This window comes from Myodes glareolus, chromosome 14, assembly GCF_982192425.1.
Source record: "Myodes glareolus chromosome 14, mMyoGla1.1, whole genome shotgun sequence".
Taxonomy (NCBI): Eukaryota; Metazoa; Chordata; class Mammalia; order Rodentia; family Cricetidae; genus Myodes; species Myodes glareolus.
In genome coordinates this window covers 47,020,066-47,038,644 of record NC_142039.1, presented here as the reverse complement: position 1 = coordinate 47,038,644, position 18,579 = coordinate 47,020,066, and positions in this window count along the sequence as shown.

Here is an 18,579-nt window from a genome sequence, read left to right as displayed (position 1 = left end):
TTTGGAGCTAAAAGCCTATGTCATAAGCAGTAGTTTGGAAGCATAACAGATAAAAAACTCAATTTCTGTGTCTCAGGGATGAGACAGGAAGTAGAATGATGGGTGAGATAGTGCAGAAGATGACAAGGACTTAAGATGAGGGACCAGACCGGAAGTCACCACAGTTAAAGGACAGGAGAGTGTCACCTTTCTTCTCTGAAACACCGAGAGGTTGCCAACCACCAATGCAATACTCATCGGGACGTCAGCAGCCATTGGAACAAGCTGAAGCAAAGGACACTTCGGGAGTTCTTCAGTTGCTCTGGTGAAGGCTTCCTATGAATGCAATGAGTTGAGAGGCATCAGCTATCTAAGAGTAAAGACACCTATCGGCCTCCAAGATGGAAATCAGAGCCAGAGCAAATGAGCAAGTGGTGGTACAACCAGGCAAGCTCCAGCATCCACCTTAAATAGACCCTGGATTCGGTGCACCACAACACAGTTCATAGCTGTACACAGGTGTGGTATTGTTGTTTAGCACGTGCTGGCTAACACTGCATCAACTGTTCGCAATAAAATAGTTTTAAGGTAACTATGTGCAGATAGGAGCTAATACATCTATTCTTCCACATGTTCACAAGTAATGGGGAGTTATGCATGTTTGTTTCTCTCTCATGAGTCAATGTAGGTGAGCATGTTACGTGAGCTCTGCTGTGGGTATCAAGGACAAAAGGATTGGAAAACATTGCAATGGATACTTCTCCACTTGATGACAGTTATCCCTATTTCTGTGACTAATAAAACATTCTGTGTTCTTCATAGCATAGCATTGCTTAGGGTTATGTACTGCAGACAGCAGAATCAAACCACAGCAGTGTCAACAGAAATGGATTCACCACTACTATCTGAGCTTACAGAATTTCTAAAAAATCCAAAATTTCTAAAGAGCCAGTCTAAAAGTTGGACGTCCACACAGAAGCAATGTCAGCAGGGAAACATTTAACTACACAGGAGCCTATCTAAGGCCAGGAAGTCTCTCAGCACCCCTTGACCATTGAGTACCAACAACGTCACTATGACAGTGACTCCGGAGAATGATAAACTCCATCCCAGCCCCCTGTTATGCCCTTGGATGACAGTATCCAAAGTTCATGGGGGGAAAACTTGCAAAGTAGTCTACAAAGCTCAGCTTTAGCTCTCCCACTTCTGAGCTACACTACAGAAGGGTCTGGAACAAGCTGCCACAACTGGCAGATTCTGCTACAAGCAAACATCCTTTCCACTCTAACCATTCAATAAAATGCTGTCCTCTAACTGACTGCGGGGTGGGGGGGGGTGGATCCATAAACAACCTAATTTTTCCTGAATCGGCCTTTGTGTGATTTGTCCTAAGATTTATGCAGGGTTGAGCCTACGAGTACAAACGGAGTGGAATTGAGTGGCTCCAGCTGTGAGAAAAAGAAAATGTAGACCTGGACACTGGTAAAGATTTTAACACTACCAAACCAAGGGACTCAGTCATCTGTTAATGCCAAGTAACAAGGGAAGATGTCAGGGGTACCCCTCCCACCCCCCACCCTTCACCCCCTCCTACCCCCCACCCCCTCCCACCCCCACCCCCTCCCACCCCCCACCCCCTCCCACCCCCCACACGCCCGGCACTGCTTATGAGAGTTCCGTTCAGTCCGCCGCACTGGCACTCACAGGCCCACTAGGACCAGTTTGATTCAGTTCTGTATAATCCTGACATGATGATATGCGCCCAGTCAAACGCGATGACACTGGTCTAACAGTGGGAAGAACTTCAAACCAAACCAAGAAACTGGGAAACTTCGCCTGGAGCTTTGGTATGACTCGGTGCTAGAATTCATCAGGTAGGAGCCTGAAGAGCTCCTGGTAGCTGTGACGGTTTGAATGTGAAGTGTAGCTTCCTAAGTTTATATGTCGCAGGGCTTGACCTCACACCGTGGTGCTAGTATAAAAGATGGCGGGACCTTTAGGGGATGGAGCCTCATTGGAGGAAGTGAGTCACTGAGGGTGGGCCTTGAGGTTTTATAGCCCCGCCCCACTTCCTGACTGCTCTCTGCTTTCTGATTGAGGACCCAACGTGGCAAGCTGCCTCACACTCCTGTTGCCATGGTTTCCTTGCCGTGACAGACAATATTCTTTCTTAAGAAAACCGAGCCCCCAAATAGCCTTCTTCCCTTAAGTTCTTTTTTGCCAGGTCACAGTGATATGAGTCCTAACTAATGTTGTGGCTTCGTATTTGCTACATAGAAGGAACCAGTAATCAGTGCATAAGAAATAAAGCCAAGCAAACAAAAGAAGCCAAGGTCCTAGACATTTTCCGCAGTTGTTAAGCTACTAAGTCCATGATTCTTGAAACTCTGGCGTATTACAGCTTTGTCTCAACTCACCCTATGTGATCCGGTTTAAGATACTAGTAGTTAAAAGAGGTACCATCATATTAACTCTGTCTCTTATGTACAATATACTTGTGGTTAAAATGTGATGTGCTACAAATTACTACCCAACATTCCCTTGATATTAAAAAGAGGGCTGACAAGATGGCTCATGGGGTAAAACTGTTCAACATGCAAGTTTGATGACCTGAATTCAAACTCATGTAAAAAAAGCTGGATGTGTTGGTGCGTGTCTGTAATTATAGTGCTTCCTATGGAGATATGCAGTATAGACAGGAGAATCACCCAGAGCTCATGGTCTGGGCTATGCAGTGTGGCAGGAACAACAGACACCTTGCCTTAACCTTACTGGTAGAAAGAGTGATCTGAACCCCAACATTGTCCTCTGGCACACACACATGTACCCTAACATGTATGTGTCCACACTCAGACCCACATCAGAAACAAGTACATACAGTGATGATGATAAGCAAAATAAATTTTAAAAATATAAGAAGAAACATAGTGCAAATTTTAAAACTAGCAAAATAGATTTGTTATGATAAGCAAATTCAAGTCGGCTTGCTTTGATTTACAATGACAAAAATGTCGTGGGTTTACATATGTGGATATGATGCACTGAAACTTTCCAAACTGGGAATGGGATAGTGTGAAATGGCAGCAAGCACTTCTGAAAGAAAAACAAACCCGCAGAAGAGTTATTAGGAGCATAAATTACACTGAATGTAACTGTGCAGCTGTGGTCCTCGTGCGCTCTGATGACATGAAGCACTTTAGTGAACCACCGCATCTTGAGATGAGGAACTAATGACAGCAGCCATAGTTTCAAACAGGTCAATGGAGATATTCTCCTGTAATTATCAAAGCAAATTTTGAATCTGAGTTCATCTGCGTGAGCATCTCCTCCAAAATAGGAAAGTCCTCACCATCCACAATCCCAATATAATTTAAAACGTTGGGAACGATTAACGATGTGTGAATGATTCAGACCAAAGAGAACTTTAAAATGGTATAAGGAAGAAAAGTTTTCGTTGGTAACAAAAGGATTTGAAAAGTAAGCTTTACTTTCACTGGTCCAGGTAAAGGGCAGTGCCTTGAAAGTGATAGACATTTGCCGATGGCCAAAACTAGAACACCCTCCAGAAGAAAATGGATGGAGCTCCAGGGGGACTCACTCGTGACAGGCACAGCTCCCCCGTCACCTGCCTTCCTGTAAATCAGGCTTGTGGTCTGGCTTCTGCAGTAATGTGTGCTATGGACTCATGCGGCTTGCCAGATGGCAGTTGGAAGCCCATTAGTTATGCATCACACATCCTGACATCCTGATCAAAACTGAAAGAAATTATGCTCAGATTGAGGAGAGACGCTCCAGAGAGAAGCGCAGATTAGAATCCTCTGTATTTCGACACAAATTTGTGCATAGTCATTGTCTGGAAATAAACCCATTCTTAAGATATTTGGACCCAAGTCTGGGGACAGAACCCAAGGAATTCTTCTAATGGTTTAGGCCATAACAGGCACCTTCCCATGGTGTCCGTTAAAGAATGCCAAGCCAATGTCCTTTCAAGGTCATCTAGAAAAACCCAAGGAGAAAGATGACACTTTCAACTATTCACGTTTCAGAGGAAACTCTGTTCTTTCATAGGTTCTAGGGGGACACTAGGAATTTAGTCACAAGAGAAGTTCGCTTTCCCAGGGACCCAGCTTGAGGCAAAGTGGGAAGTGGATTCTCTGCACATTTCTAACAACTAGGTAGCACTTTGGACAGGGCCCAGGGGTCCCAGTTGCATGAGCTATCGTTAACTGATAAGAGGTGGTATAACCTTTCCAGTGCGCTGGAGAACTAGTCACCGCTCAGCAAAATTGTCAAGTTGTCTAGTGATCGCACATGGCCAGTTTTCCGCTAAATAGAAGACACCTAAGTAAAGGCTCGTTGTGACACACTGCCCTGAGAAAACAAAACCAACTCTCTCTTCTTGAAGGAACGGCAGCCTCTGAAAGCATGTGTGTGGAAGCCAAGCCTCCAGTCCTTCCTTCAACTGCCTGTTGACCAGGAGAAATAGAGGAAAGCACGTGTCATAGTAAATCACTGTCAGGTCACTGTGCAGGATGTAGATGTAAGAAAGTCCAGTTCACAGCCATGTTTGTTTACAGAGTAAGTTCAAGGTTAAGCTTGGGCTACAGGCAGCCGGGACTCAACAAGGAAAATCACATTTAAAAAAAAATTAAACGAGGCTTTGGATGTGCTGGCATACCTGTAACGTCAGCATTTGGGAGGTAGAGGCAGCAAAAATCAGTGTCTGCAGTGTAAGTTCAAGGTCAGTCTGGCTCCCAGGAGACCTTGACTTAAAAATGCAGCCAAACATAACAAAAGCCAAAATCAGAGAGCTTGAGAAGACCACAGACAGGCAACGGTGGTACAAGGAAGACAGTATAGAGATCTATGGTGAACACTGACTTTACGGTGCGAAAAGGATACCTCCACCACCCCTCCGCCCAGGAGAAGTCCACTCTTGTACTCAGTGGATCCCTGGGACAGTGTCCCAAGCCTGCCTCTGTGTCAGAATCACCCAGAACATTTCCTGAGGACATCAGAACTTGCATGTGTCTCCCCAGACCTATGGATTGGAATTTCTGTACCAGGAAGGGATCGGTGGCTGGTAACAGACTTCCCGTTTGTGCCCACATCACTGCTTCTGTTTGTCTCCATTCGCCAGACTGTGTTAGAGCAGAGAATCCGATGTCTAAAACAAAACCGAACCGCCGATTTTTTAATAATCATAGTTTGAGTGAATTTCCTCATCCACAGAGAATTTTTTCAAAGTCTCATTCATTCACTCAACAGATATTTGGAGTGTGCCGCCTGCTTTGGCATATTGGGGGCTTAGCAAAAAAGAGTAATCCCCAGCTCTTACAAAGCTACCACCAACATTACAACGTTAGCTACACATCCAGGCCCCTGGCTTTCTTTCTTTCTTTTTTTTTTTAAGGGTTTTATTCTTTAATTGAACCAGATGTTCTTCTAGTAATTCCATGCATTCTTTCGTACCCCACCCCCTTCCTCCCAGCCTGTGTTCATTGAGGAAAGTCTATTTGTTCTCAAGTACAGATTCTAACCGCGTTCATCTGAAGTACATTAGCCCCTGCGTGTTTCTGCCCTTGGTTCTGCACAGGGCACACTTGGAGCACGTCTGCCAAACACGTGCTGGCCTCTTTCCCTTCTGTTTTCTCTTTGGTGTGACATGTGGGAAGTCTGTCTTTGGGCAGGAAGTTTATATACCTGGGGAAGACTTGATTGGGTTAGCGATGTCAGCGTAATCAATCAACTGACAAATATTTATGGAGACATTTCTAAAAGTAGGAAACTGTTCTCTTTCTCAAGAAGTGGATCCAAAAACCTCCCTGGGAAGGACACCTGAGAAGGGAGAAGGATTTTCAAAGATGACAGAAAAATTAACTCTTGCTGTGGTCCCAAGCTGAGCTCATGGCCACCTTGAAGAGAAAAGCTTTCCTGGAGGGCTCCTTCTCCACTCCCCTCCTCTTCCTCTTTCCTCTTTCCTTCCTCCTCTCCCTCCTTCCCCAAAATAGGACTGGTGGGAACCTACAGAAATAAGCTTTTCTTTTTTCAGACAGGGTTTCTCTGTAGCTTTGAAGTCTGTCCTGGAATTAGCTCTTGTAGACCAGGCTGGTCTCGAACTCATAGAGATCCACCTGCCTCTGCCTCCTGAGTGCTGGGATTAAAGGCGTGGACCACCACCACCTGGCTAGAAATAAGCTTTTACTTGCTCCTTGCAACTGCCTCCTGACTTTGGGCCTGGCAAAGACAAGGGCAACTCTAGATAAAAGCAATTCAAAGGTGTTCATAAGCATCCTGTCCTCCCCATTCCTCCTACTGCTCCCTCACTCTTGGTACTCATTAACACACAACCCTCCCCCCCCCCCTTTCTGCTCCCGGCATTCCGTGTGCCCTGTCTACTTAATAGGACATGAGAATGCCAAACTCAAGTCCACCTGCCCACCTCTATTCAGCAACAGGACACAAATGGCTACTCCCCTGTGGGTGGCCTTCTTTCTCCCTGCTCCTGAAGCTGGCTGATCAAAAACAGAGGACAACCTTTCCAGGTGAAGAAAGATCACCATTCAGTAAGAACTCTAGCAGTTTCTCCTACTGGTGACACAAGCCCAAATGTCACATTCTGAATGCTGACAGCCTGACTGTGGAAATGCTGAACATTCCCCGTCACTGCGGTGAAAAAAAAAAAAAAAAAGTCTAGAAAGATAAATTCTGGAGAAGGATTAGTTCACTTCCTGCTGTGAAACACAAAAGTGTTTCTGTGCAACAGCTGATTAATAGCCAGAATTTAAAATAGGCAGCACATGCTCACAACGGCTTCAGAGTACAACTTCCCTCAAGTACGAGCAAATGGAGCTGTTTGAAGACCTGGAAAGTGAAAACCGCAAGATATCTCTATTGCCAAAATACTCACTTGGGTATCACTTCTGTGCCTTCACACGAAGTGCAGTGTTTGTATAAGACTAAGAACACAACAGCAACAGCGGAACCCTCGGTGGCCTTCTGAACCAAAGACACTTGGGAATACAGAGGTTCCTTGGGGGATGCAAAAATTCACTGGATGCTGTCCTATTCTTAGTGATTCAGCTGTTGGAGAGGTTAGAATTCTATTCACCTCTTACAACTTGGATGTAAAATGTTCCCTATAGTCTCATGTGTTTGAACTCTTGGTCTAGCTCAGACTGGCCTCCGATTCACAACCCTCTGCCTCAGCCTTCCGATGGAATTACTGGTGTGTACCATCATGCCCAGTCACAGCAAGTGACATTCGACGCATTATCAATAAAGTTTATTTTCCCCCTATTATTCCAGTACACGAGGGGAAAAATGCAGAATGGACTTGGCATTTTATTTGGCAATGAGAATGAAAACCAGAGCGTAAAAAGGCATCACGTGTGTCTGCTTTGGCATTCCCTCTAGCTGAAGAAATAGCAAGCGCTTCTAAGAAAGTCAGTCTGAATTTGGCTTCGTAAGTCAGTAGAGTCACTGTCAGGTTCAAAATCACTATGGGGCAAGATGGGAAGACAGACAGCACTGCTGTCCCCATCCCCCACAACTGCTGCTAGCAAATCTGTGACCCGTGTGTGCATAAAATTGGTGTCTAAATCCCAATGAACGTAGAAAGGTGGGTCAGAAGACAGGCCGGTTTAGACAGGAATGCTGGCCCCGTGTCTACTGAACCACTGGAACTTCCTAAAGGAAGAGCAATGGAGAGCCATTCCCAAAAAGACAAAGATGTTCACCTCCAAACAAGGCTGCCAAAGTGAAAGGCAGCCAGCTCTGATGGAGAATATCCATGTAGTTAATTATCTACAATATATCCCTAATATCATCTGTTTCTTTTTTGTTTGGGTCCTTGGGTAAAGATGATTCTTTTCTTCCTTTTTAAAACAGGGTCTCACGTAGCCCAGGCTGGCCTCGAATGATGTAACTGTGGATAACCTTGAACTTCTTGAACTCCTACCTCTGCTCTCTGAGTGCTAGGATTGTAGTGTATAACACAATACCTGGTGAATTCAGTCCAGTCAGTGAACCCAGGGTTTTGTGCATGGTCGGTCACTACTCTACAACCTAACTGCAGCCCAGCCCCAGCCCCATGATGCCTGCTTGTTTGCCTGCTTTCTTGCTTTTTCCTTCCTTCCCCTTTTTCTTTTTTTGTTCTTTCCTTTCTTCTCCTCCTCCTTCCTTTTTGTTTGTTTTGAGACAGGGTTTCTCTGTGTAGCCTTGGCTGTCCCGGAACTTACTCTGTAGTTCAGACTGGCCTTCAACTCAGAAATCTGCCTGTCTCTGCCTCCAAAGTGCTGGAGTTAAAGGAATGTGCCAACACTGCCTGGCTCCTATAATGCTTAATGCTTTTTTGTTGTTGTTGTTGTTGACCGAATTTTCCTTTTAGTTTTTATTCTGCCCTCCTCACTCCACTATTCCAAATTGCCAGCATCAGCTTTTAGAATTTGCTATGCTGTGTGTGTCATCATTGCATCATTGTCTACAATGGAAGTGGAAATTGTATAAAAACTTTCGCAGAGTTCTAATTCATTCCATGCATTTTTCATGAATTAGAGTCTATGAGAAAACATTATACAACCTTGACTTTGCATATAAGCACAATGTGTGCACATGAAAATGTTTCAACTTTTTCAGTGACTGCAGGACTGTCCTTTTGGACATCTGTATTTGTGAAAGATACCGTTTCTTGATACAGTACCTCACTGAGCAACTGTATGTGGTAGGTTTTGATCTATCTCATCATAAGACTAACGTTTAACCTTAGAGACATGATTTTTTTTGTGAGACAGGTGCTCATATAGCTCAGTCTAGGTTTGAACTCACCGTACATACAAATGAAGATAACCTTGAACTCCTTATTTTCCTGCCTCCATCTCCTGAATGCTGGGATTACAGATATGTGTCACCAGTCGGGTTGATAGTCCCTGACATAATTTGCCTTTTTATCTATTTTCTCATGAATATGGTTCAAATGCTTGTATCCCTTAAACACACCTGACTGTTAAAAGTATACTTGAATATGTATGTTTGCAAAGATCTGTTATTGAATAATTTATTATATGAAGTTTCCTGTAGTATTCTTAAATTTCTCTTTAAAATATAAAAAATTATTTTATATAATTTCTAAAATTATAGTTTTCAAAATTATATTCTTAGGATTTTGGAATCTTGTATCAGGCTTTTTCTTTGGGGCCACCAACTAGCTCCCAGATCATGACATAGAGATTTATTATTAGTTTTGAATGACTGGCCTAGCTTAGGCATGTTTCTGGCACTGGCTCTTTAACTTAACCTGTTTCTCTTTATCTACATTTTGCCTAAGAGCTTATTACTTTTCTTACTTCTGTATGTCTCACTTTCACTGTGTCTCTATGTCTGGCTGACTGGAGTATGCCTGGCTTCTTGCCCCGGGTGTCTCCCTCGGTCTCTCCTCTTTCTCTCTTGTTCCTCTTGTTCTCCTTGAGCCTAAAGTTCTCCTCCTATCCATTCTCTCTACCGTGCAGCCCTGCCTATCCCTTCTCTGCCTAGCTATTGGCTGTTTAGCTCTTCATTTGACCAATCAGGTGCCTTAGGCAGTCAAGGTGAAACAGATGCAACACATCGTCACATAATTAAACACACATCCTTACGTTATTAAACAAATGTGGCACAAACAAAAGCAACACATCATTGCACGGTTAAAGTAATATTCTGTAGCATAAACAAATATAACACATCTTGGCCTGGTTAAAATAATATTCTACAACAGAATCTGGAGAATCTTTTTAACTACAGAGATTTTGAATTGGGGAACTTCATATTTTGGATTACAGCACTTGGAATTGTGTCTTTAGAAATTAGGCCCAACTTCATTAACAGAAATGTAGTAGAAGCATGTCTCTGAAATGCAAAAACATGGCTAAATTAGAAATATAAAGTTAGAAAAATTCAGTTAAGTTTATAGATACATGTTGCACCATATATTCTCCTGTATGTGTCTGTCTAATTTTGAATTTAAGTAAACTAAGGCCAAGTGGAATTGAAAATTGAATTCACTGGTCATACTAGTTGTTACCTCTTGTGCCTCTTAGCCACAAGGGATAGCACACTAGATGCCATGAAATTACAGAACATGCCTACTATTTAGAAAGTTCTATTTGACAACAATCCATGAACTATAGTTGAAATTTGTAAATAAGGACTAGGTTATTTGTGAGGGACCTCAAAAGGTAAAACATAACTACAATATGTTTATTGAAATTTATGCACCTTAGCATCTATCCAAAAGAAATGAAAGCAGAAACTTGAATGGATATCTACATGCCCATCATGTGATATTATTTTATTCACAACAGCCAAGAGTCCATCAGTAGGTAAGTAGGTAAGCAAAACATGGTGCATATGAGCACAATAAAATATTATTCTGACATAAAAAGGAATGGAATTTGGGGATATTTCACAACCTGGGCAGACCTTGCAACCATTATGGTAACTGAAATTAGCCAGGCACAGAAGGCAAAATACTCAAGATTCCACTTACGAGCTGTACCTTGAAGTGTCCAACTGCTCAAAAGTGAAATACTAGTTATAGAAGAATGTGGGAAGCGGGCATGGAGAGTACTACAGTCTGCATGTAAGATGTCCCCCACAGGCTAATTTTTTGGATACCTGATCTCCAACCAGTGATGCATTTTTTGGAACATTGTAAAACCCTTGGGGTGTGAGGTTTATAAGCAAGACCCACAGCCTGTTCTATCTCTGCTTTCCGGTCCATGGAAATGTGAACAGGCGGCCCCACACTCCTGCTGCCACAGTCTAAAGCCACTCCAACCTTCATGCCTTCCCTGCTGTGTTGGACTGCACCCTCAAGCCATGAGCCCCAAAAAGTCCTCATTCCCTTAAGTTGCTTCTTTTCATGTATTTGGTCATAGCAATGAGAACAAGTCAGTCACACAGGAAGTTACTGTTTGGGTGGGGACAGAGTTTCTAATGGGGGACAATGAAAAAGGCTTAAGTACAGTTGTGATGGTTACACATTGTGAGTGTATTTAATTGAATACTTACAGGTGGCTAAATTAATAAATATTATGTTGTGCAAGCTTAACCACAAGAAGAGGTGGTCCAGAAGAGAATGTACAGGATAAGAGGAGACCCTTAATGGAATAGAGAAAAATGTGAAGTCATCAATGGGACCCAGGAGGCCAGAGGAGTAGAATGGGAACCGAGAGAGTGCTCCTGCCAAGGAACCCAGGGTAGCAAAGAAAGAGCAATTCTTTACCCACAGACCCTTGCCATCTGCTGCTGGCAGTGTGCCCCATCTAAAACTACTGAGGCACAACCACCCTACCCAATCTGAAGGGTAGTGTGTGTTCTTCTGTTTCTTACCCACAAGTACTGAGTCCCTTGACTCCTGTTCATCTTCACCTCTCCTTTGCCAATGTTCTCTGAGAAACTGGAACTACAACAGCTCATACGTCTCCTTTTGGTGCTGGTGGGAACATCTACCTAAGTGACACTGATTCAAGACAAGTCAAGTCGGTGGTTTCAAAATTAAGTATTTTAAAGCAAAGGGAATATATATCTGAAGATGGTAGATGTACAGTACCAGTCTCCCATCCCTCCTTACCCCTATGCAAAAACAGAAATGACTTCTAGAAGAGCCCCAAATCTACAGGAAGTGTTGAAACAAAATTCAATGATAAACCACCTCAGTCCCAGGTGCAAGTGAATGGATGCCAACTGCCAACAGCTATAGGAGTCCTAGGCAATGCCCGCGGGACCCAAGGACAGGAGAACCCCCAGGTAGCAATGGATCGCCACCAGATGCCAGTTGTTAGATATGAGAAAAGGTTTGTTCTCCAGCAGCAGGTGAGGCCAAGGGACTGTGGCTGGAAGATCTAAAGGATCTGGGGCAATCTCCCTGCCTCCCTCCCAAAACTGATAACCAATTGGCTTGGGAGATAACTCATTCAATAACATGCTTGCTTTGCAAGCATGATGACCCGGGTTTGACTTCTTAGAACCCACATTTTAAAATTCAGGCACGGTGACACCCAATTGATAACAATCCCAGCATGTACAAGGGAGGGGAAACAGGAGGACTCTTGGGGCTTGTGGGCCAGCCAGTCTGAGCTACATGGTGAACTTCAAGACACTGAGATACTGTGTCTCAAAATCAAAGTGAAGGGTACCTAAGGAAGAACAACTAAAATTTTCCTTTGCCCACACACATGCACATACACACACACACACACACACACACACACACACACAGGCATAGGCACACATGTGCTTGCATGCACACATACACATGCACACACACACATCCCCTCTTACACACATATACACATATGCACCCCACACACCTCCCATCACATAAACACTTATGTACACACACACACATACACACACATGCACATACACATGCATGCACATACAATCTCACCACTGGCATCCTTTTTAAGGTATGGTCCCAGACAGAGGAGAAACCATTGAGAATAGAGACAGAGTGGGTCAAACAGGGATACAAGAGAATGAGAAGTTTAGGTTAGATATAGGAAATGGAAAAGGTAAAACCAGAAAAATCTCAGAAGACATGTCTCCCTGTTCCTGGAAGCTTTGAAGATGGAGCCTTTTTGCATGCTTTGATTCTGACTCAACCATGGATGGGTGTGGGGCGCGTGTGGTGCGGAGGGCAAAGAACAACTCTGCAGAGTCAGCTCCTCTCTTCTACTGCGGGTTCTGGGGATTAAACTTAGGTCATTAGATTTGTCAACCAGTGTCCTTGCTCACTGATCCTGCCAGCTCCTAGTGGGTATATCTTTTCAGAGGGCCAGCAATCAACCCAGTGCTTTCCTCAAGTTAAATTGCAAAAGAGAAATTGTAAAGGGATTGATGAAGAATCAGAAACCTAAAAGACTTTCAAAACAAAGTGCCATTTATGCTAAACAGATGAGACTCTACTGTGCTTCCTAGGAGTATGCCCTCCACAGGTTCACATGTTGAAGACCTGGCAGCCTGTAGTTCTATTGAGAGGTGACTAGATTTTAAGGTTGATAACTTCATTATTGGATTACCACTGATGACTTTGAAGTTGAGTGGATTACTGTATGTCTTGTCCCCGGTCCCTTCCTGACTATTTCTTGGCTGCCATGGGGTAATCAAGTTCCCTTCACCATGGCCCTTCTACCTCAGACCAATCCTATGCCAATGGAGTTGTCTAACCATGTGCAAACACTACCATGAGCCAAATTCCTCTTTCCTCCGTTTAGTTGTTTTCCCCATCTATTTCAATGAAAACAGACAAGCAACCTGGATGGACAGACTGTATCCATCAGGCTCATGGCTACTTCTGGTGGGAAGGAGAGTTGTGTTCACGCTGTCAAACAAGAATCAGACCTCAGGGAGCTCAGGCAGAGCTCTACTTCTGGACCTCAGTGAAAACCACAAGGGTGTTCTCTCATAATGGTCCACTGAGGCATACATTTATTTTGATATTTTTCTTCATGTCTCTAATATCATGATGAAACCTTGTTTTAGAAAGTCAAGGAAACACACCCCTTTAAGATGAACCCTTTCCTTCCGAGCCCAGAATATTTTGTTGACATCACACTACTTGTTAGCCGAGCAAGAACTTAAATAAAAGAGGTCATTTCCATCCACACTACAGTCTAAGTAGCGTCATGCTCACAGTGGTAGCAGCTGAATCTCAGATGGCATCTATAAGGGAATTTCTGTTATACTTACCCTTCTCCCCCCACACAAAAGACCGATTTATAATGCAAAGATTGATGCTAGGTCACCGATGTCTGTAGTTAGTGTTTATTGAAGTGTATTCTGTGGGTTACATGTACCAAAATTACCCTGCTTACAATGCAGATTCCTGGATCCCAACCCGTGAGCTAGATTCACAAGATGTCACTGAGGACAGCACCGTAAGCCAGAAACTTATCCGGGATATATTTAAAGAAGCCCTGCCCAGAGCCAGCAAGCATCTCCCTGCCCAAAGAGCCAAAGGCGAGTAACTTTATGCTGGTGAATCTACACCTATCTATAATGACGTAATGATAATTTTTTTAGGCTATGCATTTAGACATTTTTTTTATCGGTGTCTAATGTGCCCGTGCCTTAAGAACACATACTCCTTTCTTTCTTCTAAATCAGGAAGCTGAAGCAGAGTGTTATTTCTTTGTGGGAAACTATTAGATAAAACCCTTAAACTACAAAACTGGTCTTTTGCAGATGTTAAAATTTAATACTCTATACTCTAAATTTGATGTGGTAATTGAATTGTGTAAGGCATAATTTAAACCTTTGCTATGCTAATGAGTGGTTTCCTTAATCACCTAAAACTATGATTTTTCCATCTGAGGATTCAATATTGAAATTTCATACAACTGTTAAATTTATAATTTTTTTGTGTAAGTGGCTTACAGGGGCTGACAAACTGTTTTTCTAAATAGAAAAGGGACAATTTTAGAGAAGATAGTATCAATTTTATATGGCTATAAGACAACATGTTAACACTGTAGTCAAAGGTGTGCATATAAGCATGTAAATTGTGTCCAGGAAGGGGAATCCATCACTCCCATTAACTGGCAGGTGGGAACATGAGGGAGATTATAAACCATAAAGCACTGAGGTACAGGAGCAAGAATAAGAAGAAATAGCTCAGTGGTTACATGCTTGCTGTTCTTAAAGCACCCATGTCAGGTGGCCCCTAAGTGCCTGTAACTCCAGCTCCAAGGGATCCAATGCCTTCTTCCAACTCCCCAGGTACCTGAACTGGAGTCCACGAGTGTTCGGACTCCTTCTTTACACAGTCTATAGCCCAGACCACAGTTAGGCTCTTCAGTGTTCAACAAGGAAGGGTATGTTGGCAGGAGACCTACAAAAGTGAGGAGCGGAGAGCCTTGAACTGCTAAGTAAGCAGGGTAACAGGCTGCATTTGTTTCCTAAGCAGCCATACACATCACCACAAAGGGACAGCTCAGTAGAAACGTATTCTCGCACAGGGCTGGAGGCCAAAAGTCCAAACTCAAGGTGTTGACAGGGCCCTGCTCCCTCTAGGTTTAGAGATTCTCTGCCCCCCTTGCATCTTCAGCATCTAGTGGCTGCCACATGTTCCTTGAGTGCAGTTGCTTGCCGCAACCTACCTCCAACTTCACGGGGCTGTATGCTCCTCTCTGGATGTATCTTCCAAGGATACTTGCTGCTGGGTTTGGGGAACCCCAGGATAACCCCAAATGATCATATCTTGAGACCTCTTTCCCTTGTGTTGGTTCTGAGAAAGAACCAGTAGTAGGGCTTAGCAGCAAGTGCACCTGGACCCATTGAAACATCTCCTTGGTCATAATCTTTTTGGAAAGAAGAAAGGAAGGAAGAAAGGAAGGAAGGAAAGGAGGGAGGGAGGGAGGGAGGGAGGAAGAGAGAGAGAAGAAGGAAGGAAGGAAGGAAGGAAGGAAGGAAGGAAGGAAGGAAAAGATGAAAGCTATGTAGCTAGGAGGTGGCAAACATCACCATAGTTACACCTACAAAGACCACCTTCCCACAGATAGTAGATGGATAGATAGATAGATAGATAGATAGATAGATAGATAGATAGATAGATAGATAGGTCCCAATGAGTATATGGTAGGCCTGTCCTTTGAGGGGCCACTCAATCAAACATGTAGGCTAATTATAAGACACCTAGTTGGTTGTCAGAGTAAACGAATGGGGGTAGTGCGCGGCAAAGCAGTCTGCCTGCAGCACCACAGGAAACCACATTCAAGTGGAGGTGAAGAGGGCTCAGAAGTGGGCCACTGACAGATGAGCAGCTTGAAGTGGGGTGAACAACGGAGCCGACTTTAAGCATCACCCTCAATTTCTGAGTCAGGGTCCTATAATCCATATTCACAGGACATGACTACACTCTCAGCTGAGGGAGGGAAGAAAAACCCTAAGTTGTACCAGCAAGAGAACGTCAGGAGTTCTCTGAAGATTAGAGGCTGGGAGTCAGGTTGGCCTCCAAAGAACAAAGTGGCTGTCCCTTACTGCACGGCTGCTGTGCTCCCAGCACATGACACATGCGCCATTGCCTCTTTACAGCACCCCCTTGCAGCATGAGCTCCAGAACCTGAGCTTCCGTCTACCATAGGAGAAAGCAGGCTAGTCAGGATGGAAGCTAGGACAGGTGAGATGGTTCACCGGGAAACAGTGCTTGGCAGGAGAGCCTGGTGAACTGACTGCCTCCCACATAAAGTTGGAGGGAGAGAGCCAAGCCCACACAGTTGTCCTCTGAACTCGACATCCTTGTTTTGGCATGTCTGCACCCTGAAAACACTCACATATATCATTCACCGCCCCCCCCCCTAAAATACAATAGTAAAAAAATAAGTGTGTTGTATGTAGCAGAGGGTAGAGGCCAGAGAACAACTTTTGGAAGTCAGCTTTTTCTTCCCATCATGGGTTCTGGCGATCAAACTCTAAGTTGTAAGCTCTTAGCAACAAATGTACTTTGACCAGCTGAACCATTTCTCTGACCTTTATTTTTTTAAACAAGGAGAAGGGGGAGGGGCTAACAGGAGTTGACAGAGCTAGAATTCAAACCCAGACTCTCCTGACTCCTAAGTGTGAATCTACTAAAATTTGCTAACTCTCCACCAAGGACTCATGGATTCCAGGGTCTGAACTCGGGTCCTGCAGATTTACCAACTGAGCTGTTTGCACAGCCCCCCAGCCTGTGGCCTACTTATCTTACTGTTCCCACCTACAGCGAGCTCAAGCTGTCAGAGTCTGGGATCTGGTATTGTCTCTAATGCCAGAGGCAGCTCTTTGATGACTATATGTTGCAACACCTCTCCCCATAAGCTCCCTCCCCCGACCAAAGGGAAGTTACCAGTAATATTTCTTATGCAGCTGGCAGTATCCTACCTTACGGTATCAACTTTCTCCACAGTGACCCACAGTGCAAGGCAACAGTGACGAAATAAGATTTAAGAAGTTGCTATCATTCCTCTAGCTCAGCCAGGCTTTCGTGCCTTTTGAATCCCACTTCTCAAGTCTACAAATACAGCCAGTTCTATCACTGTCCACAAATCTTCAAATGTACCAATACTACGGATCCTCAACAAACTTGAATGCAAAACGAAAGTATTCCCAAGCCTGGTATAGAGTTTAATAGTACTTTTAATTTCATAGAAGGTAATAGGACTGAACTTTTAGAAGGTCCTAACATGAACTGACCCAAATTGTTAAGTCTCCTATAGGATTCGAATGTCAGCTTGGGTAAAGTGATAATAATAATAAACAAAAGTCAGGTAACAGGACTCAGTGTAATGCAACCCTCACCACCCAGCGAACACCCTACCAAACACCCTACATTTAAAAAAACAATGTGGCTGAGGTAGAACGATTTCTTTCAGTATATCTCGACAGCTGTTTTGCACAATTCTCAGCTGCTAAATGAAGACCTGGTCTTTCCCTCTACATCTTCCCTCAGCTTCCTCCTCTGTCTTAAACACTGATGTGTGTATATGTGAGTGCACATCTATGCATGTGCATATGGAAGCCAGAGGTCAACCTCAGATATCTTCCTCAATAGTTCTCTACCTTATTTTTTGGGTTAGGGAAGCTTACTGAATCTGGAATTTACCAGTCAGCTTCACTGGCTGCCCAGCAAGCCCCAAGGATCTTTAGGTCTCCATCTCCCAGCTCTGGGACTGGTGACACGGGTGTCATGCTTAGCTTTTAAATGTGAGGCTTAGAGATCAAATTTAGGTCCTCTTGCATAGGCAGGGAAGCATTTTATTAACTGAACCACCTCCCCAGCCCCACAGTCCTCATTTTAATGAATATTTGCTTCAATACAGAAGTCAGCTGGACAGCCATTTCATTTTTCCTGACGGCATTTTCTGATTTATGTATACACATATATGTGCACACATTTTCCCTCTCTTTTAAAATAGGTTAAGTTAGGTTTGGGTTGCAGCATTTGCTATTAGCTGAAGTCCTGGAGTCTGGGGATGGAAAGGACCGAGTGCCTTGGCCGGCGGTTTTCTCTGGCAGTCCCACGTTCCCATAAAAGCCTGTCCTTCGGATTACTACATGGCGGATTAGAAACCCGGGGATCAGTTCTAGGTTAGCCCCGATTAACTCCCCTGGGTGTTTCTGGGCCAGAGAGGGTGTCTGTTAGACTCAAACCTATACTTGCAGTACGAGTTCACTGTACAAAAGAGTTAATTTTTACTTAAACTCAGTTCGGGCTAATCATGAAGCTACCAGGAATGCTCTGGAACATGAACTAAAGTGGGCCTGCAGTCGCGTCAGCTGAACCTCCTACCCCCACGGTTCTGTCTGCCCACATGCTTCTGTCTATCAGCCTTGGCCTCCGGATCCGCTCTCGCGCCATTGGTTGGAAATCAGGAAGGAAGAAACCCAGGATTTAAAGGGCTCAGTTTTCCACCTGCCAGGCCGGGTCCAACTTGCCTTTGACACGTATTTGTGAGAATCTCTAGCAGTTCTTCATTCACTACACTGATTGGTTAAAGGAAAAGGAGTCCCCGAGGGTGTCACCTTGACAATCTCCCAAACCGAAACTTGCGCTCAAGATTATCTCCACACTGCGTCTGCGAGGCG